Source organism: Eleutherodactylus coqui, chromosome 5, assembly GCF_035609145.1.
Source record: "Eleutherodactylus coqui strain aEleCoq1 chromosome 5, aEleCoq1.hap1, whole genome shotgun sequence".
NCBI lineage: Eukaryota > Metazoa > Chordata > Amphibia > Anura > Eleutherodactylidae > Eleutherodactylus > Eleutherodactylus coqui.
In genome coordinates, this window is record NC_089841.1 from 114465804 (window position 1) to 114491842 (window position 26039).

At 42.0% G+C, this 26039-nt stretch overlaps 1 protein-coding gene across 3 annotated transcripts in view; it reads right to left on the reverse strand.

Annotated features, from left to right (window-relative positions):
* EFNA5 (ephrin A5) overlaps positions 1-26039 on the reverse strand; it is a 423677-nt gene that overhangs the window by 254689 nt on the left and 142949 nt on the right. The window lies entirely within an intron of this gene.

Below are 26039 nucleotides of genomic sequence, written 5' to 3' on the forward strand. Positions count from 1 at the left end.
CCTCCCTCACACAGGCAATTGCAGAAACGCAACATTTTTCAACGTTGCGTTTACTGCGGTTTCAGCAGCATTGGCATGCATTTTGCCAGCGTTTTGGCTGTGTTTTCAGCTGAAAAAAAACAAACAATACTCACCTAGCAGGCGCCTCCAGTAAGAGATTGCTCTGATTGGTTCCTCGAGCGCTGGCTTAGCCAATCAGAGCAATCTCTTGCTGGAGGTGGGGTCTTAAAACCCTGTTACTAGCAAAAGATATTCTTTTGGCGCTAACAAGTGCCCAGAAGCCTGTCCGGAGCTCCGGAGATCAGTGGGAGGGACCCGGACGGTGCTTGCTAGGTGAGTATTACTTTTTTTAGGTAGTGTTACTAGAGCTTGCATTTAGCACTGTCAAAAATGCGGTAACAAGTTGTGAAAAGGCAGCGCTAAACGGTGTACAAAAACGCCTGTGCGAGGGAGGCTTTAGTGTGCATTTACACAAACATATAGCAAAAATGTTTAAAAAAACACTGTGAAAAATACTAGGGAAAATGCTATGCATGAAACCATTCGAAACGTTACATGGAGCTGTATCATGTGACACTTCTAAACTCTTCTGATCAGCCGGTATTCTCTAGACAATATGGGAGAAAGCAGGCTTGAAGATTTACCTTGCTAGCTCCTTGTTTTTCACAATCCAAACAACACATTTATGTTAGTGAAATAAATAAATGCATTGACTTAATTGTGAGGCTGCTGCTTTATATGGGTATTGCCAGGATAAGACTTTTATCACTGACGGCCCATTTAGATGGGACGAATGTTGGGCAAATGATGCCCGACACTCATCCCCACATACACTCGCTCCTGCGCTATTGCACGGGAGCTAGTATCGCTGGCTCATTCACAGAGCGGCCAGCAGGGGGACGGGGAGGCTGCAGGAGATTTCACTTCTCGCACTCCCTCGCCCCTGTCTATTGACGTAACATATGCAGCATAAACAATGAACGATGAGCTGATTGCTGAGTGCAAATAGCAGCCGTTCAGTACTGAACGGCCGCTATGTTAAGTCAATGGAGAGGGGTGGGGGAGCATGAGGAGAGAAATCTCCTCCAGATGCCCCACTGTGAGCCAGAGATACTAGCTCCCGTGCAGGTGCTCGAGAGCGAGTATGTTCCGGGACGAGTGTCGGGCATCGTTTGCCCAACATTCATCCAGTCTAAATGCACATTCATTGATAGGACAGATGCTAAAAGCCTGATCGTGGGGGTCTCATGCTGAGACCTCCACTGATCCTGAGAACAAGGATCCCATGTCCCTTTCTTCCTGTCACTGCAGGATCACTTCTCCCACCCACAGTGACAGCAGATTGAATGCAGTGATGGCTGCCTTAACACCCCGCGTCACACGAGGGTCTTCAATAAATATTTAGTAACTTTTCAATAATCATGCCCTCTGTATATTTCTTAAAAGGTGATACCACATTGTCTCAGACCCTGAGTGTAATCACCAGCTGTAATCACAATTCTGCTGTGTAACAATCAGCAAGTTGACAACACCCCCCCCCCCCCCTCTAGCAGGTTAGCTACATCCCTATACTGCAGTTATTACTGCACTACTGCATTTCCTTGGACAATTTCCCACATCGCATTATTATACAGTGCATGTTCTAAACAAGGTATTTCCCGTAATCCAAACCACCACAGCAAGCTCTGTGCAGAATAAGTATGCAAGGAATGCTAGGAGATCAGTACAGCAAACAGAAAAATTGTAAAAAGCGAGATGTGATGTAACTCAGGATCACTAGAAGATGTGTAAAGGAAAGTGTTTGCAAAGTTTCACAACTTTTGATATAGATTACACACTCTGATACTGTGATTTGTCTTCATAGTTTCTTAGTTACATCTTCAGTTGTGAAAGAGCTGGCAGGCAGATAAAATTATGTTCCTTTCAATCACACACATCCAGGGGGTAAATATGCATAAAATCAGCATTCATTTTAGGGAGAACAGCTCTTTATTTGAATATTTTTGCATTGTGTTGCACAACTCCCAGACTGTTAATTAGTAGAAGCATAGGTCAGGATCCTGTGGTTTAAAAGCTTCATGTAGCTAGTCAGCAACACACATTAAACAATCCATCGACTGGCATCAAACCAGAGGTGGTTCTAAGGCACAAGAAGCTCGTAATTGCTCACAGTTCCAAGCTGTCCAACATGAGGGCAATTAACAGTACTTATTTTTCTGCTACGGTATACACTATATTTAGTTACTGTATCCACCATATCTGATTTCATACATATAGAACAATTATATTTATAATTAAGATTTTTTTTCAATGCTGAAACACTCAATTTATCTTCTCAAGCTGTGAAACTATAAATACCAACACCTACTCTACTGGGTACATGAGGCTGGCACAGTATACCGAGTCTTATGGATCTGTACTATAGAAGTGCCAATTACCTTCCTACATTCAGAATGTGACCAGAAAACTGATATTACTATGTCACTATCATTTGTTCAGCATTTCATTGGCCTAGTATATGCTATATATATGTTGGTACTACAAACTGAGTCTTATTGAAGTGAACTCAACCTGCAGTACCAATTTGGACCAATGGGCAATGTACAGAGCTGTCTGCTTCCTGCAGCAAAACAGTAAGAAGTGGGACAACCTCCTTTAAAGTTAATGTCCACTTTTTGTAACCACATCCAATATTATGTGCTGATTATGACCTTAGGCCGAATGCACACGAGCGGATACTGAACAGGGGGTTGGACCTGATAACCCGGGAGGTCCCTTCCAACTCTACCATTCTATGATTCTATTAATTGTGGAATCCGAAGCGGGCATCCACCTCTGGATTCCACAGCAATTACCTCCTGTAGCATGCTATGCAAAAGTGATTCTTCATGCACACGAGCCGAAACCAGTTGCGGTTTCTGCTCGCGGATGAAAAATCAGAGCATGCTCAATTTTCCTATAGCTCCTGGCAGCCGTCCGATCTGCATCACGTCCGCAAGCTGCGGATTCTACAGGGAAAGGAGGGGATTTTTAAAAATCTGTACTGCGCATGTCCGACGGCGAGCCGTGCGGACCATCGGCAGTACAGAGAAGCCGAAAGAAGACAGTTCCTCTCACTATCCAAACTCCATGCTAGTGCGTGCAAGTTTGAAAAAACAAGCGTTAAGATAGGTCCTCCCTATCCTTCTTGCATGTAGTATTAACTATCTTTTCTCACCCTTACAATTAACGGGCGAGAATACCACTAGTAAAAATGAACCCATTGAAATCAATGGTTTTCTTCCATTATACGGCCCTGATTACCACAAGATTCCGCCCACGTGTTTACGCCCTAGAGGTACCTTTAACCCCTTTTAACTCATGCTCCCCGATATATCTGCATTTGTACCAAGACAGGAAACAACTTCTTGTTTACTCATTATGAGATATGAAGAAAGTTTTAGAACATTAATTTTAATTTGTTGATCACTGTTTTTGCATTAAGTTGATACAACGTTGAAACTTTAAGAATGCTAATTAGTTTATCATTGTTGTTCAATTAAGTTGTCTCCTGTACAGTTGACACATGATGAATTTTAGCTTAGCATCCAGCATGCTGGTAAACAGCAGAGGCTGGGAAACTGTGCACACCTTTCATAAGTAAGACAAATTACTCATTTTCACTGAATGCTTTAAAGGGGTTCTGACACAAATAATTTTTTTATGCTTTAGCAGCCATTGTTCCCTGGTCTGCCTAATGGACCCAGGGAGCCCATGGGTTAATGGCTGCTAAAGCATAAAAATCTTATACTTACCTGTTCTCCTGTTGTTGTTGACATCGGGGGGTCATCTCCCGGCAGCATATTAGCACTTTCTGCTTAGGTTAAGCAGCCTGACTAGAGCCACCTGATTGGTGCACGCTGTGCAGTCACGTGGTGCCGAAGAGCCAATCAGGTGGCTCTAATCAGCAGCGCTGCTTAACCTAAGCAGAAAGTGCTAGTATGCCTCCCGGCAGGCAGTCTTCTTCCTCCAGCAGCCGCTCCGGGATCGCGCGCATGCGCAGTGGAGAGGTGCCCTCTGACAGGAGTCAGGACGGGCCGCGTCTCCACTGCGCATGCTCAGCACTCCGGAGTTCAGCCAGGACGGACGGGCCGCCCACAGCAAGCACTGCTTGTGACGTGCTTGCTGTGGCGGTCCGTCCGTTGACCTCGGAAGTGCCTGACGGACGGACCAGAGCAGGAAGCGGTCTTTTTGACCGCTCCTGCTCTGCTTTAAAGGCACAGAAGAAGATGCCGGCTGGAGGGGACATGCCTGGCGATCGGGCCAGGCCAGGCAAGGTGAGTACAAATTTTTTTTTTTCATGTCAGAACCCCTTTAAACAGGAGCGTTAATGCCACATTTACTTGCAGCACTCCCATACCCTGTCCAAAATATTAGACGCATGAAATATATAATTTTAATTAGATTTCACACATTTAAATTATATATATAGTAGAACGCCCAAGTAAATGACAGAGCTTTTTGAGCAGTATAACCCAGTTTGTGACACAGTATTAAGTATGCTTGAAGTAAACGGCTTGTTGTGTCATGTCGCTATTACGTGACTGGGTGTGTCAGCAGGGAGCAGTGCGTAACTCACATGTCGCAGAACGGTCTCTTTCAAGTCCAAGATGGTGACAAATTGCTATTTGCTAAGGACTAAGCAAGCACAAAGCACCAGTCTCACTCTATATATTTCCTGCTTGTTCTTCGTATTACAAGATGGATGGAACTGTGAAGCAGAAAGGAGTTCACGTCCGAGCACACTCCAGTTATTGTGTATGCATGCGACGATTACTTATGAACAATGTCTTTCAATATGTTGCACTACAAAAATGGCTGTGAATTTGGATAATGCAGCAATCAATTATGGCCAGTGCCGGTTTTAGACAAAATGTGGCCTTCGGCAAAACTAAAAGTGGGCCCTAAATTTTGAAATATTATACTATTTTACACAATAAATTAAAAAAATATCTGAACATGTGAAAATATAACACATTATATTAAACTAAAGAAAATGAAAATAAGTCAAACAATAATAATGCAACTTCGAATATTGCATGGAGCCAACCAAAGACGTTTCGCGGTAGAGGGAGACTCAGTCCAGCAAGGTAATCCTGCCCTCCTCTGCCACTTTGTGCCTGTCGCCCAACTGCTAGGGAAAGTGTTGAAAATCAGAGGCCTCTTTGGGGATGGGGTCCCTGGGCAATTGTCCAGTTTTTGCCCCTAATGCATATTGCTAGGATTTTATTATTTATTCCAATTTCTGGATAATGCTAACATTTTAATGTGAGCCTGACACAATGGGCCACCAGTCAAACTAGCTAATAAGCAAATGACAGCAGTGTCACATGCTAATTATCTTGAAAAATGTATCATAATGCCTGAGAACTGTAATTTAGACTTGTCAGCAAATGATGTATGACTAAAATTGATGGCTTCACTTTTATAAATCTTATAAAATGTAACTGAGACATCTCAGAAAGCGTTAGCAGTCGATCTTGAGAGTTAGGGATGTCACTGTCGGGTGTTCCGAAGTAACAGTCACACTGGACTCTGTTGGCCGAGGATACAGAAAGAGGGAAGACACAAATGTTATAAATGTCACATGGTTGGTAGGGATCCTTGATACAGATTTTGCATGTTGGACCAGAAAGTTCAAGTTTCACCTTTTTTGTGAGCTGAACCCCCAATGAAGGAACTTGCAGAGGTCTTCCAAGCACCATGCCCTTTCAGCTGTTGGGCGGCCGATACATTTTAGATAACTCTTGGCTAAACATTTGTTTGGTCAACAACTGTCTCTCCCGATACACCCACACATGTACACTTGGTGACACTTCTGGCAGTCGCTTATCCCCCCAGCCGTTGCAACAAGTTACCGTTACAACAGCTACTGTTAGCTTGTAGACCTTTAAATCTCTGAGCTGTTGAAATAAGCTGTCTCGTTGAATTCAGAATGACTTAAATACATATTCAGGGTGGAATCAGACACAGCGTAAATGTTGCTGAATTCCCACAGCAGATTTTCCTGTAGAAATTTCCCAGCATTTACAGTAGAAGGCTTGTGGAGATTTCAAAAAGCACATGGAGTAGAAATTTTTTCGCAAAAAATCCACAGCATTTAAAAAAAACTCTGTGGATACTAAATCCGCAACATGTCCATTTATGCTGTGGTTTTAATGTGGCGGATTTCAACTCTTGAAATGCAAGGGTTAAAGGGGTTCTGTCACTAAAAAAGTAAAATGCTCTACTTATCTATTCCTCCCCCATCAGTCTACTTACAAGATCTTCACCTCCCTTATCTTCTCCTGTATCCTGCAGTCCGGGGGCTCACTTCAGCTCCAGCTGCCAGATTCTGCTCCTTCCTGTGAGGTTATGTACATTAGGTTGGCAGTCTGCCAATGTACATTATGTCACAGCTCACAGGCCAGGAGGAGGACTGCCTATCTTTCTCAGAGAGTGCTCTTGCGAGTTATCTCTGAAATAGATTACAATTCCTTCCTAGGCAGTGAAGCTACAGCACAGGGATGTGACCTTCACGGACCCAGCAGGAAGGAGTTTGTGATAAAGCAGCCTTCATAACAAGCTGGGCCCAGCCTGCAGTGAGCTGATCTGGGGCACTGGAGAAGCTCAACCAGGAGAAGATGTGATAAGGAGACTGACAAGGAAGGAATAGGTAAGTTGGGATAATTTTTTTTTATGACAAAACCCCTTTAAAATCCACAGTTGGATCTGTTGCAAAAACCATGGCCAAATTCTCCCCATTTAGGGGCAGATTTGACCATTGTGGATTACCAACATATTTTCTGCAGGCTTTTCCTGTGGAAAGCCAACAGCAGATACGCTATGTGTGATGCCGCCTTAAAGACAATGATGATAAAATCTAATGATCTTCCAAGTGCTTGGAAAAGTAGTGCTGCCCCTTAGTTGTAGCATTTACATGGGTCCCAGACCCCAATGATGAGATCCTCGTTGAGAGAATATGCACAAAGGTGAAGCTTCTGTTTATACAAAACGTCAATGTTCTCAGGAACCAAAATGTCATTGACAAGCTACATATAACAAGGTTTCTAATAAGTTTGTAGATTTTGATTAACTCCGCTTCATTAAGCCTTGTTTTTGTTTTCCTCCTAGAATTCTAATTCCCTCTCTTTGTGATTTTATCGATTAGCTAGTATGCTGCTTTATATTATTAATCTTGCTTAACTGCTGCAGGTTTTTGAAGGATTAAGTGGTAGCATATCTTCCCCTTGAAGTAAAGGTCATGTGTGTTATGGATCTGATGCAGACCACAGTAAACCTGGCGCTATGGAAAGATTTTCCTGTTGCTCTCCATTGAGGAACAGATCATACGTGTGATAAGCCAGGTACACACAGGACATATATAATTACAAGATACAAGTACTGATTTCTTGATTGGAAAGTTATCAGTAAACACAGTTGCCAATATCTAAAGATAATCCTGAAAATTTTACTTCATTGAACTTCATACAGATTTTTATGTTCAAAACACATCAACCATTCTCAGTTTCGAATATCCTTTCTAAACAGCCAACAATATTGCATATAAATACCTGCCGCATACAAACTCACTTTCTCATGAATGGAATATTGGAAATATGGTGTAATTATGTGCAGTATGCTATATGCTGTGGTTAAATGAGTACTGATGAGGGGATTCCTTTCTTAAAAGCTGCCCATACACCTCCAACAAGTGTCTAATGAACAATCCGGCAGCTCTTTCCCCCGGCTCCCCTGTATGCATGAACATACAGCTTGGCCGATCGTTCATGTGTTTAGAGAGTAACGTAACATCTATGGTAGACAGCTCTGGTGATGGTTTATCTCTTTGAGAACAAAAGGATCGAGCATTGGAATGCAACATCCTTCTTCACCTTGACATAATCGCTCAAGGGGAAGTTGAGTTGCCCCCATACAAATTAGAGTTGTCTAGGCTGTTATTGGTGGTTTCGGATGACTAAAATCTAATGTGCGTGGGGGCTTTATTTTTAAATGTACTGAAATGAACATTGCCATTACATAGACCTTCCTTTAGTTGAATTTTAACTGAAAAAGCAGAATTTCATGTACCTTCTATAAAACCAGCAAGAAGCAAACGAGCCACAACTTCCATTTGTTATTAAAAAGTGCAAACTTACTGATGCTACTATCATAAAGCTTAGCAAACTTTTGAAAAGTTTGGTTCTCCTAGTTCACCAAATTCCAGAAAAAAGTTAGGTCCAAATTAGTTTGAACAAAACTGGAACTTCACTAATACCACTAAAATAAGGATCCCGGCGGTACAGCAGATAGCACTGTTGCTTTGTGCTGGACTATTAAGTTCAAATCTGACATCCACATTGAGTTTCTCCATGTGTCTTATGATAATCAACTTTATTTATATATGGCACATGCATAGCACAAAGCACATTATATTCTGTTCCCATTGGGCTCACAATCTATATTCACCCATTAGTATGTTTTTGGAGTGTGGGAGGAAACCCAAACAAACTCAGGGAGAACATATAAGCTCCATCTAGATGTTGTTCTTGGGTAGATTTGAACCTAGGATCCTGACACTGCAAGGCAACAATGCTAACCACTGAGCCATAAAGAACTTTCTCCTTCTCTTCCTTCTTACTCTTTCTTCTATCCTTCTTCTTCCTTCCTCATTCTTCTTCTTTCTTCCTCTTCCTGCTTGAGGTTTGGGTTCGCCTCAAACCAAACTTTTATCAAAATTCGACCTGAAGTCAAAAGAAGCCATCTGACCCACAGCCCGTCCGCAATTGACATTGCGGAAAGGCCGTGGGTACCCATGTCATCAACTAGCGATGGGGTTGGAAGAAAATAAACATTTAAAAGAAAATTTGTACTGCGTATGTCTGACGCCGGCTGACCGCGACCATCCGCAGTACAGATGAAAAGAGAAAAAGACAGGTATGCAAGGTCGCCGGCCGGGAACAGGGTCGGATCCCACTGCGGGCTCCCACATGCGTAATCCAATCCGTTTGTGTGCAGGCGGCCTAAAACAGGTAGTCGTTCATAGATGAATGATTGCCTATTTACACAGCCAGATGCAGTGGCAGGGCAATGATTTATTTTTAGGTCTGCATGAAAGATCCAATCAGCGATTTATCATTGAATGGGTCTTTCACAGCATGCGTTCACACAGCACAATTATTGTGCGTGCTGCTCAATCTGGTTTGCAGGATAATCGTGCCATGTAAAAGAGCCTTAAAACTTGTATTGTGTGTGTAATATGTGAATTGGGAGCTGCAGGTCAACAATTGGAAAGACTAATTGCTTAATCCTATTAGCACTGTTCTAAAAAGTTCTTCGGTCCATTCTTTTGCATTACAACAGAGGTTAGCACCAGGTCTCCACTTTACAGATATTGTGGTTGTAACCTTAAGTGCTGGAAGCTATAACAGAGCTGTAACCTATAAATCAATTCAGATCAAGCAGTCAGCCAGTGGGCAAGAGGTTGTAGCACTCAACATAAGAGATTATCAGCATGGAGATTTGCTATGCATTAAGAGTCTTTTACATAATAATCGCCAGTGTAAGCATGTGCAGTGGCCAAATGATGGACGATAATTTGTTTGTTTGGTGCTGATCGCACATCTCATACCAACATAAAAAGTATTATTTGTCGGCAGTACCTCTACGTAGACTGTCTGTCCACGGGCAAGGTGTCATTGCGAGATCCGCGGCGATAAATCGCTCGCGGAGCTCGCATGACACTCTTTCCATAGGATAACTATGAAAAGCGTAGCATACTGCACATGAACAGAAAATCATTGCATTTTTCCGCTCGCGTGATTAAAATTGCTGCACGCCACAATTTGCAGCAATTCTCAGCGGTGAGCCTATCATTAATAAAGGCTCATCGCAGAGACCTTTCAGTGCTCCTACCTCCTGGCGGAATATCGCCTGCGATATTCCATTGCACCCGTGGACAGGCGGCCTTATGGAAGGAGGCATCTCTGCCTGTTGTAATGCAATTGGCATGAGTTGAGGAAAGACAACATATATGGAAAAAAACACGATTATGGTAATATATAAATGCTAATCTTGCAAGTTACTAAACGACTTGCTGTTCCGTAGATCGGCACATGATACTGGTAAGTTATTTGCAGGGTAAATAGACCCTTAAAGCCCTTTTACATGGGCAAATGATTGGCCGATCTAACTATGGTATGTCCACAATTAGCTGAGAAATGGGCAAACAATGCTTTTTTGTCGGTAGCACAGGTAAGCAGGGGGCTGTACCAATGAATGCTATCTGCATGGGGATGAATGATCGTATTAACAATGCTTTGCTGCCATACTACCCTGTTTCCCCGAAAATAAGACGCGTCTTATATTAATTTTTGCTCCCAAAAATGCGCTACGTCTTATTTTTAGGGGGTGTCTTATTTTGCCACGGCCACAGAAACGGATAAGCGTGCGGCCAGGTCGCTTCAAAACAAGTGGCTAAGTGCCGCGGGTTTTGAAGCAGCTCTTTCCCGGCGGAAATCTCGCTGTTTATCGCTGTGGCCAAACTGCGAGATTTCCGCTGGAAATATGCTCTGTGAGAACCCAGCCTTAAGAATCACACACAGGTTGCCTGACTCACACACAGAGCCATAAAAAAAGGGCTGTAAAGTAACGTACCTGTCTGCAGGCAGAAGTTTCTGTACCACTTGTAAGCAGGGATGGTATTGCAGCTTCCGGCCACCAGGGGGAGCTCATCACAGCAGACATGTACAGCAGGAACAGAACGTACAGTATGGACTTTTCCAGCCAGCAAGGGGAGCTCACAACAGCACACTCGTACAGCACAGCAGGGACAGGATAACAGCAGACTGTCTGCAGATCTACCTATACATCTGGAGGTGGGAGACAAGGGGGATGGCAGCAGGGGACAGGCCTCTTGACTTGCCTGCACACTTTACTATGTCTTACTATCGGGGGGTGCCTTATATTTGGGACTTTTGCAAATTTCTTACTATGTCTTACTTTCAGGGGGTGCCTTATTTTCGGGGAAACACGGTAGTAATCCTCTGTTGCATGTAAAAGTCAGTAATGAGCGCCAATCGGTATATTAATTGCAAACACTCGTTATAATGGGCAAAGAAACAGACAGTGTAAAAGGACCCGTAGGGCTCATGTCCACGGGCATATGGGTAAAATGCTGCGGGTGTCCTGCAGCATTTTACCAGTGTTTGTAATGCCATGACTCCATTCACAGCTTATCACTCGGCTGTGGATCGAATGCGTAATACATGGTGAAATAATACTGTTTACCTTTTTTTATGCTTTGTATCAGTGTAAGGAGTGGGTAGTAAGAATGTGCCTATTTTCTGCCCCCCGGTACAATGGGAAACACAAAGAGAAAGACCAGCTTAGTGAGTTTGCCCATAAGATGCATGGAGGTGCAGGACTGCAAAGATTAATCCACAAAGAAATCCAGCACTTATATAATATTATATTACCTATATAAAATCCATCAATAGACAGCAAACATTGTAGCTACTGGATCCCTGCTTACACTTTTCGAACCTAGTTGGGTTCTTTGTCATATCCTATGATTAACTGTGAGTTATAACCAAACTAGGCTCGAAATGGTCAATTCAATGGATTTTATGATCATGTGACAATAAAGTTTACTGGATTTTGTTCTCTGTCCAATACATTGGAGGCTCCATAATTCTAGTTTTATGTCATAATAAGCATGTAACAAGCCACAAGCCTCCGGCTCCCTACATATGCATACCACACACAAAAGAACATTGCCTTCTATCAAAAATCACATTAGAAAAATGGCCAGTGCACATTCAGCATAAGCAGGCATTGTTACAAAAACGAGTGCTATGACCTGACCTAAGTTCTATTCCGTAGAGATGAGCAGAGCGAAACCATTTACATATTTATAGCATAACAAGTGGAAAATATGCTTGGCATTATTGGGTCTACATTGAATTTATACTGTGCTCAACTATTTGCATCTCAAGCACGAAAGACTTCTGAAGTGGAAATTGATCAGCACTGCAGTTATGGATGGGGTACAGTATTATTGTACTTTTTTCTTTACTATAAAATATGCTCTCTGTTCTCCTCGTATTTTCTTTGATTTATAATTGCGATACGGTAAAGCCTCTTCCAGCTGTTTCTATAATATAGCTCATAATCAAGGTCGGGGGCCTCGATCTGCAAAGTGACAGGAGTAATGTTAATACAACATAATTCACACAGGGATAAATGTCAGCTTAGAATCAAGTGGCATATAGAAAACTTATAAACCATCTCACACTGGCCAATATCCTCCCAGTCTCCAGGGCATCCACTTTCAGACAAGGTTAAGTAGGTAAAGAAGAGCTTAGACTCACATTCCTGAATGTTTTCCAGGCAAAATAAAATCAACTTTTTGGTGCTGTGAAGGACAACGAGGTAAAGCGCTTGGAAAGGTTTACTGGGAAGAAAGTACAATGTAGAAATCTATAAAGTGTCACACTTGGTATACTTCAGGAAACGGAGGAAATAGTAAAAACTTCAACACAATATCAATTCATTTTCTTAGGACGTTACCAAAACTTATAACAAAATAATAAAAATGTCAGCCAAAAATGCGGTCTGCTGCATGTAAAAGTGCAAGGAGCAATGATGCTCAATAAAGTCGTCCATTTTGGAAGGGTTTTTGTGTATTTTTTTTATAACTCTATTCATCTGTTAAATATTTCTTGTTTTCTATATACAACATAGACAGTGACTTGGATCAGAAGTTAGGAGTCTTAAGGTTCTCACCAACATCTGGTAAACATTGTTGAAGTGTTTAATAGAATAATATGAATGTAAAACAGTTGTCTCATCCCCTTTCAACATTCAGCCCCTGGGGCAATTAGCTCGGGACCTCCTTCTGGCAACCCCAGATAACAGCTGATTGTGCCATGGGAAATCAGTAACCAGCAAGATAGTATTACAGGATGGCCAGTCAGATCAATTGCCATTCTTGTAATACAGGGACAGCTTGAGTCTAACACAATGGACTCAAGCTCTCTATTCTGGCTCATAGAAGGGGTCCCAAGTAGGAAACCCCCTTTATGATATCCATATTTTCTAGTAGGGCAGGAGTTTTTTTCAAGAGAAAATTGAATTAATCATAATAATATAGGGCGTATTTATCATGGCCAGGGCGCCAGATTTTTGGCATCTTAAAGTTGCAGTTTAGGTGCACATGCCAAAACTACAGCATTTTTAGCCAAGTATGCCGTGACCCATTACTTTTGCAAAGTTCAGGCGGGGCATGATTTTAGGGTCCATGGCCATGTCTGGCCTATTATATTTAGTAAAAATCTATTCCAGAAACTGGTGTAGATTTACAGAAAAAAACAACTCCAGCATCTAAATTAATTAGTTTTTTTCATAACTTCATAAGTTTAAGATCATAAGGACTTGTGTTCATTGTTCTCCTCATAGTTCAATATCATCATGATAGAAATTCAAAAACCATAAATCCCCACAAAGTCCAATATCATGGCTTAAATCTTCAGATCAGTGTCAGCCTCTAACCCTATATAATGGCTAAAAGTCAATAGTGTCGCAACACAAAGACCAATATCAGGGTATAGGGTACTTTTACGTGTAGCGATAATCGTTCGCCCGAGTGAACAAGCAAACAACGTCACAGTTTAAACAGAGATAAAGCATTTATTTATTTTTTAGAGGATCGTTCCATTGTTGAGTTCGCTGTACCAATAAATGAGAACGACTGAATGATTCGTGTCTAAACTGAGCGAGCCAACGAGCCAATGATGATTTTCATGCTTGCATGAAATGAACAATAAGTGAACGAATTATCGTTCATTGTCCAATTGTTGGCTGTGTTCACACTGAACGATTATTGTTCAAATTCGAACAATCCAGTGATTTTTTTTTTTTGAACAATAATCGTTCTGTGTAAAAGCACCTTTGGGAACAAAAGGATCCAGATCAGGGTAGCCCTCAGATACAGTGTATTAGCAGTCTTCTACTATATTTCATATAATGATTGCACTTTTTAGGATCATATAAACTATTTATTAGAAGACATTAAGTTGCAAATAAATACAAAGGAAAGATTTATCAAAAATAAGAACACTTAGAGCTCTCTCTTGAGGAGAATCAAGACTATATGGCCTCATGTCCACGGGGAAAATAAGAATTAAAATCCGCAGCGGATTTTAACTCTTCTCCCGCGCGCGGATCCGCACCCCATAGGGATGCATTGACCACCCGCGGGTAGATAAATACCCGCGGATCGTCAATAAAAGTGATTTTAAAAAAAATGGAGCATGAAAAAATCTGGACCATGCTCCATTTTCGTGCGGGTCTCCCGCGGGGACGGCTCCCGCGGGCTTCTATTGAAGCCTATGGAAGCCGCCCAGATCCGCGGGAGACCTAAAATAGGAATTTAAAAGAATTTACTCACCCGCAGCGGGTCGGGAAGGTCTTCTCTTCCTCACGGCCGCATCTCCCTTGCTTCGGCTCGGCGGATGTGCCCGCCGCATGCGCACGGCACGTCGACGACGTGCCGCCGGCGTGAGGAATTCATCCGCCGGCCGAAAAAGAAGATCCGGCCGTGAGGAAGAGCAGAGCTTCTCCGCCCGCTACGGATAGGTAAATTCTTATAAATTCTTATTTTCAGCGCTCATGTCCGCGGGGCAGGAGGGACCCGCTGCAGATTCTACATGTAGAATCCGTAGCGGGCCCGATTTTCCCCGTGGACATGAGGCCTATGAGAGAATCAGCAAGGGGTAGATGGTGTATCTTTCGCCAGTCTTGATAACTGGAAAAAACTGTGGCAAATTTATGCTCAAATCTGAATAAATTAGGAAATTCTTGTGCTGTCCTAAAGCTAGAAAGTGAGATTTATGATAAAATGTGTGCCCTTTTCTGTCTCTACTAACAATAAATTTCCAGAATGCTTGCTGGTCCTGCTCCCTCCCAGTTGGCCCAGCCCATTTTTTCTTCACTTCTGAAAAGTGAGAAGAAATGTTGCAAATTTTAGCAAAAATATAATGTGCCAAGATGTGTGTAGAGATGAGCGAGCACGCTCAGATACAGCAGTTACTCGAATGAGTCACTCTCCCCGCTGCCCGCCAGCCCCCTGAGCACGAGCATGTGCTTGCTCATCTCTAAATGTGTGCCTTTTTGATGCCAAATGGCATACATTTTTCCCTAAGGCTGGGTTCACACAGGGCAGATTTGCCGCGGTTTTGTCGCGCGGAATTTCGCCCCGGCAAATCCGCCCACGGCCGCTAATCTCGGGATTAGCCAGCCATGTGGATGAGATTTCTCAGAAATCTCGTCCACACGGGACGGCTAATCTGCTGCGGTAAGTTAGGCTGGAACCGTGGCTGCGGTTTAAGAACATGCAGCATGTCTGTTTATCTTTTCTTTCCACCACGGCCGCGCTCTCCTCTATGGGAGCGCCGGCCGCAACGGAAAAGCGAGCGGTCGGGCCGCTTCAAAGCCGCCGCGGGTTTTTCCGGCGGAAATCTCGCGATTTTTGCTGCGGCCAAACCGCGGGATTTCCGGCGGGAATACGCTCCGTGTGAACCCAGCCTAAGTGTTTACATTTTAAGAAGCCTATAGATACCAACAAAGTGTCCGCTACCAATGAAAAGCCTACAGTCTGTGGGAGTCACCTTAGATGGAAGCTGCAATGCATACTATATATCACTATTAGGCTCACATGTGGTATACTTCTTCTCACTGTATATTTTTGATGAAGGCAAAGAAGACACTCTTTTGACCTTCATCGGGTAAATGGAGTTCTATGGATAGATTTGATGTATAAGCCAGGAGCTTTTGACGTCTTATATGCCAAATATACACACTGGATGTGAAGAGAGCCCAGATGCAATTGGTTTGTGCCCCTTTGGCAGGACAGTCATAAATCAGAGCTAAACAAGAAGTTCATCAGATCTCTGTCTTAAGAGACTTAGATGTTTGAACCCATGAATGAACACCCAGAGGCAGTAGAGGGGTTAAGTAATAGATGGTTTTACTTTCAGCTGCTAAAGTCACTGAACTGGAGATAATTATTCTGCAACTGTGAAAATCCCCAGCTTTCTGTATTGCTCAGCTGCAGCTGAATTCGATGCTAAGTATACATTCAACCATTCAGAGACAGCAATGAGGAAAGCACTAATAGTGGGAGAAAAGTAATGGACATATATATATATATGTGTGTGTGTGAACATAAATGTTCCAAAAGACAGATGGAAGCACATTACTAGATCCTTAACCTATATCCCAGCCCCGCAGAGCACACGCATACAGCATTAGCATAAAAGGTTTCTTGCAATATTTCCACTGGGAGGACAAAGAACACCGGATCAATATATGTCTACATATAACACAACTCATTTGTGCTTCCTGGGAAGTCCTACTACATACTTTCCTAAATTATATTAAGCAATTCCCCAACGCTGTGCCGTACATACAAGGTGGCAGGCGCTCTACACCCACAACCGCCATTTACTTCCTGTCAATTATATCTTTTTAATCAATTCTGTTTTATTCTACAGTCTGTTGCCCATGCATTTCCTAATCATCCGCTATTTATGAGAGGTCAATATTTCTGTGAACTGATTTCTATCACGTACAAGGCATCTTTCTTGAAAACAGATACAAATGTGTGTGCTGCCATGCATTAGAAATTCACTGTGTAATCTAGCAATATAGAATAAACAAGCCATAGTGGTGAAATGGAGAGACAAAAGGCAAGCCATAGCAAAATGATAACAACCCTCACCCTAGAGCTGTGCAATGAGGTGGCGATCATATTTAAACCTGCCTGGCTAACACATTGTGTCATCTATCTATGTATGCGTGTTCTTAAAGGGACTCTGTCACCAGGATCATAAAGTTTGACTTGGAATTGAGCCCTGAGTCTTTGAGGTGGGCCGTGCCGGCTTCTTCCCGCCCACATCATGCAGATGGAGGGCTCCCTCCTCCCTACAGGAATGGAGAAACTGGCTTGGCCCACCTCTGTGACTCGGACTTCACAAATCTATCGACAGAATCGCTTTAAAGAGAATGTTAGCTCCTATTAAAATTAACGTCATAGGTGAATAGGAACTGGGGTGCTGAGTCTGGGAATGGCACTCTTATACTTTTCTTCATTGCGATTCCACTGCTTTCTGCCCACGAAGCTGACACTTCTTGTATACAGTGGAATACTTATAGATGGATAATGAAGAACACCAGTCCTGTCATTATGAACATGAACACAAGTAATCTGTTATCTACAAGGAGTGGCGGCTTTGCAGGTAAACAGTAGGGAAACAGTACAGAAGGCAAGAATAAGAGTGAACTTAGCACCCCAGCTCCTATGCATCCATTACTTAAGTCTAGGAGACTCTTGGCAGCTGACAGAGTCTCTTTAAAGGGGTATTTTGGAAACTAGATATTTTTCAAATTTTCACGCATCCATTGGATAGGTGAAAACTGATAGAATGGTGGAGGTCCAACTGCTGGGACACCCACCAGTCTTGAGAATGAGGGTCCTGTTTCGCCATTCCTTCTCATTTCCTGGTGGCTTCTCGCATCTCTAGTAATATCAGATTAAATGGAGCACTGGCTGTGCATGTGCAGCCATCACTCCATTTTTTTTAAAGGGGCTGACAGAAACACACAAGCGCTCGGTACTAGCCTATCTACGTCAGTCACATTGTAAATTAATGGAGCAGCACTGTGCATGTGTTACTGCTGCTCCATTCAATCTCCTCCTCACTGTGGGGGGTGCAGCAATCCTGCAGTGAAGGGAAAAGGGAACCATGTTTTTGGTATCGGTGGGGATCTCAGCAGTCAGACCCCTGCCAATGTATCAGTTTTCACCTATCCAGTGGATGAGCGAAGACTTGAAAAATGTCCAGTCTCCAGAATACCTCTTTAACATCAAATGTAACTCACTTAGTAGACTAAATATATGGTCACTGAAGGCCCTTTTACATGGGACGACTGTCAAGTGCTTGCTGTACCAGTGATGATGTGCTTTCGCACAGAAGCGATCATCGATCATTGAATAGAGGCGGAGCGAGCCAGAGATCATTCCGGTCCGCCCCCCTCCGTTCACAGTAAAGCGGTTGTCGGTCATAGATGAACGTTGGCCTGTTTACATAGGCCGACACAGCAGCAGGCCAACAATGATTATTAGAGCTCCATGAAAGATATGTTAAGCAATTTATTGCTGATCATCCTCCATTGCCTGCGTTTACGCCTATGATTATGCAAATTATTCAATCTAACAAGTGGTTTGCAGAATAATCGTGTCATAACAAAAGGATTTTATACTTTATATAAAAATGCCTACTACTTTTAAGTAAGGTAACACCAAGTCTGAGTAAGACAGTATATGATTATGAATACGGTAGTTTAAGTGTCTCAAATGTCAGCAAGAGGCATATATTTTAACGGGTGGTCCAAGGCCTTTACGCTCTTAGAATTCTGCTGACCTGACATTTCTGCAGTTGGAGTCTGCAGTTACAGGCAGCAGATGGGTGACATCACAGCACATATTCATAAGTCAGCATGGAACACGCATAAATCCACATAACCTTAGTGTCCTTCATCTTTGAGTGAGGAAAAAAATGATTCTTGGAAATTCAAGCAACAGATACAAATGGTCAGTCCCTAAAGGTAATCAGTCAGGGGTTTTGTCAATGCAAAACTGCTGATAGTGCTTTTTAAGGGAAAGGGAGGGGGTGTAAATGTAGTTCTAGCCATGCTTTTAGGGTCCACAGCAGTCAGAAAATGAACTTTGAAGTGTTTGGCCAGGAGACTGATACAGTTGTCAATCAGAGCACCACATTTGACAGTGAGGAGAGCACTTTACAGAGAAGTCCTGCTTCCAGAGCACTTAAGGCGGTATCAAGATGTGTTGTTTAACTGCTGGAGACCCTAAATGTATGGATACAAGCATATATTTACACCCAGGCCCTGGAGCCTTAAGGGGCCCACACAGTCTCTCACTCATATAAGGAGTCCTGTACTATAACTGAAGCATTATAGTTGGGAGCCCTGTTATAGATTTCCCATTAGAGCCCAGTAGCTACAAGCTATGCCTTTGTTCACAGCCCTCTCCCCTGCCCCTAACTAGTGCTGCCAGCAGTTTTGCATTGGCAAAGAGGGGGAATTCTATTATTTATTTATTTATTTTAATCAGATTTTTATTGACAAAGATCATTCTAATCAGTGTAACTTATATTCATATGTAATATCCTCCAACATATTCTCTAAACTCACTTTAAGAAAGGATTCATTCGATGTATCTGTTAAAAACACTTGTTAAATGGATTCTCAGTTTATCCAATGATGGCATAACAATAGGATATGCCATCAATGTCTGATTGGTGGGTTCTCCACTGCTGTGACCCCTGTCAACTGCTAGTACAAGTGTCAGCAGCTTTTTCTGGAGGCCAAAAAGTCAGGTCATGATAGTCAATGGCTGCTGAAAAAAAAACTTAGCTTGGCTCAGAGTCTTCTTACCAGAACTGCTATTCATTCTACAGATTAGAGGTCACAGCAGTCATGCCCCCTTGACCAGACCTTGATAGAATATCCTAGCAATATGTCACTAATGTCTTTACTGAGACAAACCCTTTAGGAAAAGAGCCCCACAGGAATGACAATCATGAAAGACTTGGGTGATCAACTTCAGACGAAAGAATCTATTTATTTAATTGGTCAAACCTTTTAAAACTTCTCAAAGCATTGGAAAAAAATAGAAGGAATCAGTCAGTGGTCAACTTCCAATATCAGTGCTTATCATTAATGATGGATTAACTTTTGAAAAGTTCGGTTAGGCTGGTTTGCTGGACTTTTGCAAAAATGGTGTATATCACTGCCTAATAGCCATAAACCCTGAGAAAACATACTCCAAGGAAGCTATATAGGGCTTTCATGGCTCTTAGACAGTGTTATGCCCCAGTGTTCAGGACTAGTGTTGAGAGAAACTGAACCGGTAGAACACTGTTTCGGGTAGACCTTTGCTAAAAACCCGGTTCGAGTTCATGCCAAACTGAACTTCTACCCAAAACAGGGTTCTACTGGTTCAGTTTGCTAAACACTACCATCATGCCTAATACTTATCCTCTTGAATTTCATGAGATCATCAGATAAGACATCAGTTGTGAACCCCATGCCATTTTAGATCCAATTTAGTTTATGCAATTTAATTTTTGGAGAACCATAGAAATAAAGAAAGTAGCGTGAAAGATATTCAAAAGAGAAGAGAAAATGGACTGGAAAATTTCAGTTTTACTGCGATCCATTAAGCGTTTTTTAAAAATCTTTTAATAGCTGCAACTATATAGGCGGATTGAGACACCGATAGCCTTAAAAACACAAGTTGAAACCTCTCAAGAACTGTAACATAGGAAATAATATGTCACTTTACAAGGCTTTGTGGACAATTTGCTAGCAAAGCTGATGAAAGAGCTTTTTAAATACAAGAACATATTAAATGCCAAAAAGAATGTTCCAGTTTGCTCTCTACTTGGAATTCATCATGAGACAATTAGATCTAATGAAAATTGGGCATGGTTTATTGCCTAGCTCCACAGAGGAGAGCTGTGCAGCGATATAAAGTGAAAAGAAAATTGACTAGATAGAAAAAAACCTGACAGTTTTGTTTCAGTATATAATATCGGCTACTAAAGATGTCCTGATATCAAAGCTTGTGTCATTAGGCCTCCTGGAGAGACTCGTTATTGCTACAGAGAGGAGAGATATTTTGGAAGTCCAAATATAAATCCATGTAATTACATTTCAGTCATATGTTAAACAAGTTAGCACTAATCTATTTCGACATGTTGTAATGAAGCAAAAAAAAAAAAAGTGCATATATTTCCAAAGGGAATTTTCGACTAAATTCCCAACCAAGCTTCTGAGTTATCTAGTTACAACTGGGGAAGAGACAGAAGGAAATGAGAGACATACGTTTGTGTAAAAGGGTGAAGTAACAGCAATTAGAATTATTGCAAACTGTTGGCTCTGCATCTACAAGCCATGTACGATTGAAAGGGTGAAAGAAAAACACAGACATCCTCTTCGACTATTTTCCTTTCTTTTACTGTTTGCCACATTTGACCTATGGGATAAAAACTAGCCCTGAGGTTACTAAAGTAGAGCTGTTCTTGTCATTTGTGAAGCCTAGGACATCTAGCAGTGATTACAAGAGAAAGCCACAAAGAAAGTCCATACTGGAACTAATTGTTGCTGTAGAGGAAATGTAACGCAATACTAGGCTTTTCACAAAAATATGTGTGTGGTTTTGGCACTAGTAAAAACAATATGGGTGTAAAATCAAGAGCCATTGTATTATATTAAATGATGAATCAAACAAAACTAGAATGTGAATCATATATAAGGAAGTTATGTAAGGAATGCGTGCCAAGTAAGGAACGGCATTAGACAAAGAAGCCCAGTCTGTGGCCTTTATTTGAGTGAACTGCAATATACCTCTGTGTCCATGGAAATATCTAGAAAAATATTATAAAAGTTCTTACAAGCGCCTTATACGAGCAATGGTGCCCTCCAAAAGTTATATTTGAACACAAGGTTTAAACTGATGCCTGTCACTGAATGCTTGTAACTTTACTCATAAGGCCAGTTGAATCTGGACTAGACTTTTGAATGAAGTCATCAATAGATCGCACCCTTCACCATTGTTAAGGTTAAGTGGAGGTTTACTCAGCCACCAGGTGGGTGTAAATGTGTCAAATTGGCAACTGTATTGATGTATGCATCTAGCGCTATTGTTTTATTTCATAATCTATACTGGATTGTACTAATATTGATTGTAATCTATGATACTCAAAGCTAAAGGAGTTTTCCAAGACTTTATAAAAACTTTGCAGGCGTAAAATGGTATGGAATTAAGAAAAAAACGTATGCTCATCTGCCTTGATGGCTCCCCAGCCAGCACTGGAGCCCCAATTTCCCCGCTCCAAACCTGAAAGAAGCCAGAGGGTGGTGATGTGCCATACACTGTGCATGTGACCACTCACAGGTTTCAGTTGCCATGGAAAAACCACTGCTGAACCATGTGATTGGCTGAGTGGCGACGTGCAAAATTAATGGCACCTGACCACTGGCCAACTTATTTCGAGCTTCAAGCATCAGGACTTGGCTTCCAGTGCTGAACAGGGTGAGTATACATTTCACTTTATTTTTATACAATTTTGGGGAGATTGGGGTAATGTGTTTCCCATCCTTCTCATTGTAGGGTTACTACTCCCCACAGTGAGGAGACTGAATGGAGTGCTGGTTACCCAAGAGCATTAGCACTCCATTCATATTCAGTGAGACTGCTAAGGTACTGAATGGCACCCACTCGGATATTTCGGTCAAACCCATTGAAATGAATGAAGTGCTGACCCTGCATGCTCAGCCAACACTCCATTATCAGTAATATCTCTGTAGGGGATAAGTGACCCCCATATTGACAGGAAAGTGGGACATGGGAGTACTGTTCTCTAGATCACTGGGGGTCTCAGTGGTAAGATGCTCAGCGATCTGCAAGTTATCGTCTTCTATCGTTTTCAGATTTTCTTTCTACATTGAGTCAATAAGAGTAACCTATAATGGATGCGGGTTATAAATTATAATCTCAATCTCTCGTTCTCTCACCCTCTCAAAGTGCCTGCAGTCCAAATCCACCAACCCAGTCCCCTTTGCTCCAGTCCCCGCTGAAACAAGAAGCGATGATGTGATTTTTATCGCTCACATGACTGCTGCAGCCAGTCGGGGGCCTTAGCAGTCAACAGTCACATAATCACTTCCTGTTTTAGTGTTTAAAGAAGAAGAAAGCACAGGGAGGAGGTAAGTAATGATTGTCTTTGTTTTTTTTTACTTTTTATGCCATTACCTACCCTAGGGCCATATTTTGTTTTATTTGGTTTCTTATAAATCTGGTTTCACACCAATGTGTTTTCTTTAGAGATTATTTATATAGTTTGTATTAATCAGAAGCGATAGTCAGTTATCACAACCAATACCTATCACTCATCTGCTGTCTTTGTTACTCTAAGGCTGGGTTTACACGGAGCGGATTTGCAGTGGAAATTCCGTGCGGAATTTTGCTGCGGCAAATCCGCATGCGGCCGCTAATCCTGGTATTAGCCAGCCATGTAGACGAGATTTCTCAGAAATCTCGTCCACACGGGACAGCAAATCCGCTGTGGCTAAGCCGGTAGAAGCCGCCGCTGTGGTGCGGATTTGCCGACCGCAGCATGTCCATTTTTTTTTTCCGGAAGAGCGAGCGGCCGGGCTGCTTCAAAGCCGCCGCGGGTTTTGCAGCAGCGGTTCTCCTGGCGGAAATCTTGCAGTTTTTTGCTGCAGCCAAACCGTGAGATTTCCGCCGAGAATCTGCCCTGTGAGAACCAACCCTAAGGCTACTGCCACGTGGGTGATTTAAAACTTGCACCCGAGACTTTCAAGTGCAACTCACATTGGAACGCACTTGGACATCCCCTCTCTGTGTTGTCTGATGTGCTGAACACTGCCCATTGATATGTGATATTTGGACAAAAATAGGACATGCTGCACTTTTTTTTACTTGGACTATTAGTCTGAGTAAACAAAGCCCGTGTGCATATACCCATTTAAATGAGTGAGTCCTATTCTTGTCCAACTTTTGGACCAATTTTTTGGTCCAAAAATCAGATGGTAAATAAGTTTGTGTGCAAGTACTCTAAAGGATTTATCCATCACGTCACATATATAAATGATACATTACTGGCTCATGTCTTATAGTAAAATAAGAACTCAAAGGAGTACCTGATAAATATTGCTAGAAGACTGTATTGACAAAGAAGTATGCCACTAAGCTGTATGTTTTCAAAAAGGACTTCTTGCTAAACCTTTCTTATTTCTACAAAATGTTGGACTTCTTACAGAATATGTACTCTTTCACTTTTATCAGTCTATATTTTTATATAACCCTTGTATTGGAAGTTAATACCTTTACATTGTATTTGTTTGATAAACTGGTAATAGTGGATTATGTGCAGAAAAGGCTTATTTGTCACAGCACCATGACATCCAGGTTCTCAGCTGGTCCAAGGTGATGTCAGCATGACACCCCAGACTATGTGACACTCGGGGCAGTGTATGCTTGCTGTCATTCAGTACTGAGCACCAGAGTAACATCTCCCTTTGGTGCCAGTGGTGATAGGCTGGCTGAGTTGTCTTTCAGCCCAGTCAGCCTATCAGTAGTAGTTCTAAAGTGTAAAAACCGACCCCTTGATCCTAAGGGTGCCAGTTATACTGTTAATGTACTGACCATGCTATGCCTGAGGTATCTTTAGTGAAGTCCTCAATTTATACTCACGCTCAGTATTAGTGTTTTAGTTAGCTCTGAACTTTGGTTTTTTTTAATACCAGGTAGTTTCATGGTAGTTCTCATCAGACTGTCCTGGACTGGTCTTCAGTCTCTCTTATGGAGTGGGATCACCCTTCTCAGGGCGGGTGCTCTGCTTGAAGAACTACCTTGCTGTATTCAGTCTTGTCATCTCTTATAAGTCAGAAAAAAACCTGTATTACCAGTCAATGGTTTTACACCATCTTTGCACCTGAAACTTGTCACCACCGGCTGTGCAAACTAGTAAATCCAGACGTGACATTGTTTTAGTCATTCTGTACATTAGATCTACAAAGCAGTAGCTGCTAAAAATGAACCCTTTCCAATCCACTGTCTGACGTCTGAAGACATTATGATTTATGGCTGTACAGCTCTGATGTTGGAAGACGTCCGTCGGGGTACTCTTACTGTATATTGCCAGTCTCTCTACTGTCAGAACCGATCCAACGTGTCATCTCATGCAGTACGGGTTATAGCCAACAGATAGCGCCACTGTATAACAGTAGAAAAAGAGTAAGCCCACTAGGAACACCAGGATACAAATTGGATTGGAAAGGGTTAAGCTAGCCATACACATTAGATCTATATTGGTTAAACTTTCTGATTGTAGCAAACCAGCTGGTGACCCCATGGCTTTTCCTAGACTGCAAATATCGGGAAATAAGAATCAGGTACTTGGATTTCAAGTTACCAAATCCATTTGTTCTTGAGAATATAAGCCGCTGCCAGAGGTGTCCATCTTTACTCCTGTCTCCCCATTAAGAACACATGCACTCTCATCCAAACCTAGCATGAGTGTGTATGGAGGGTCAAAAGAGACAGCTGTCAGCAGAATGAGCATTCAGTCACAGCTATCTGATGTGTATGACCAGTTTTAGACTATAAATGTGGATAGTCCAAATGTTCCAAGTGCCTGCTATAGAAATTAATGCCTCCTTAGTCTGCTGAACCATAGTTTATTTCAGCATGGTTCCTTCCTTCCATAATTATGCCACTTCATGCAACTTACAAAGGGAAGGAAGGAAGTTAATAGAGTGGAACTACTTTTTGTGGACAGCATTATTCACTTAAATCTTTCTTTGACCAACACCAATTGCATTCAGCAACCCCTGCTGAGCACCAGAATTCTCAACATCTTCTGAAAGATCATCACCTAAGCTGTGGTATATATACACTTCCTATTTAACTCTTTCTTTACTCTTCAAGGAAAGCTTTACACTTTCCTGGATTAAATAGATTTAATTAAATACAACATAAAAGAAATCTTTCTTTCATCACCAAACACTGACATTTAAAATGGGTTTGAAAGAACAACACTCAAAAATTACACGGTTTAGTAAGTTATAATTAAAGTTCTAGCAATTTCGACAACATTTCTTTCATTCTATGTCCACGCCTAGGCTCACTTGTTGGGTCTCTGAATTAGTATGCAGCATAAGATTGTTTGGGGTTTTGATGTGGTAGGCTGTGCCCATATGAAAAATAAGTATTTGTGGCTTGAATCCTAAGTAAAAAAAAAAGGATTAGACCCAGAAGGCTTTTGGCTTTGTTGTTCCAGAAATTATTAACATAAATGGTATGTATAGAGGGCACAGAGAACAACAATCCACTGTGTACCTTCAGTATTGGT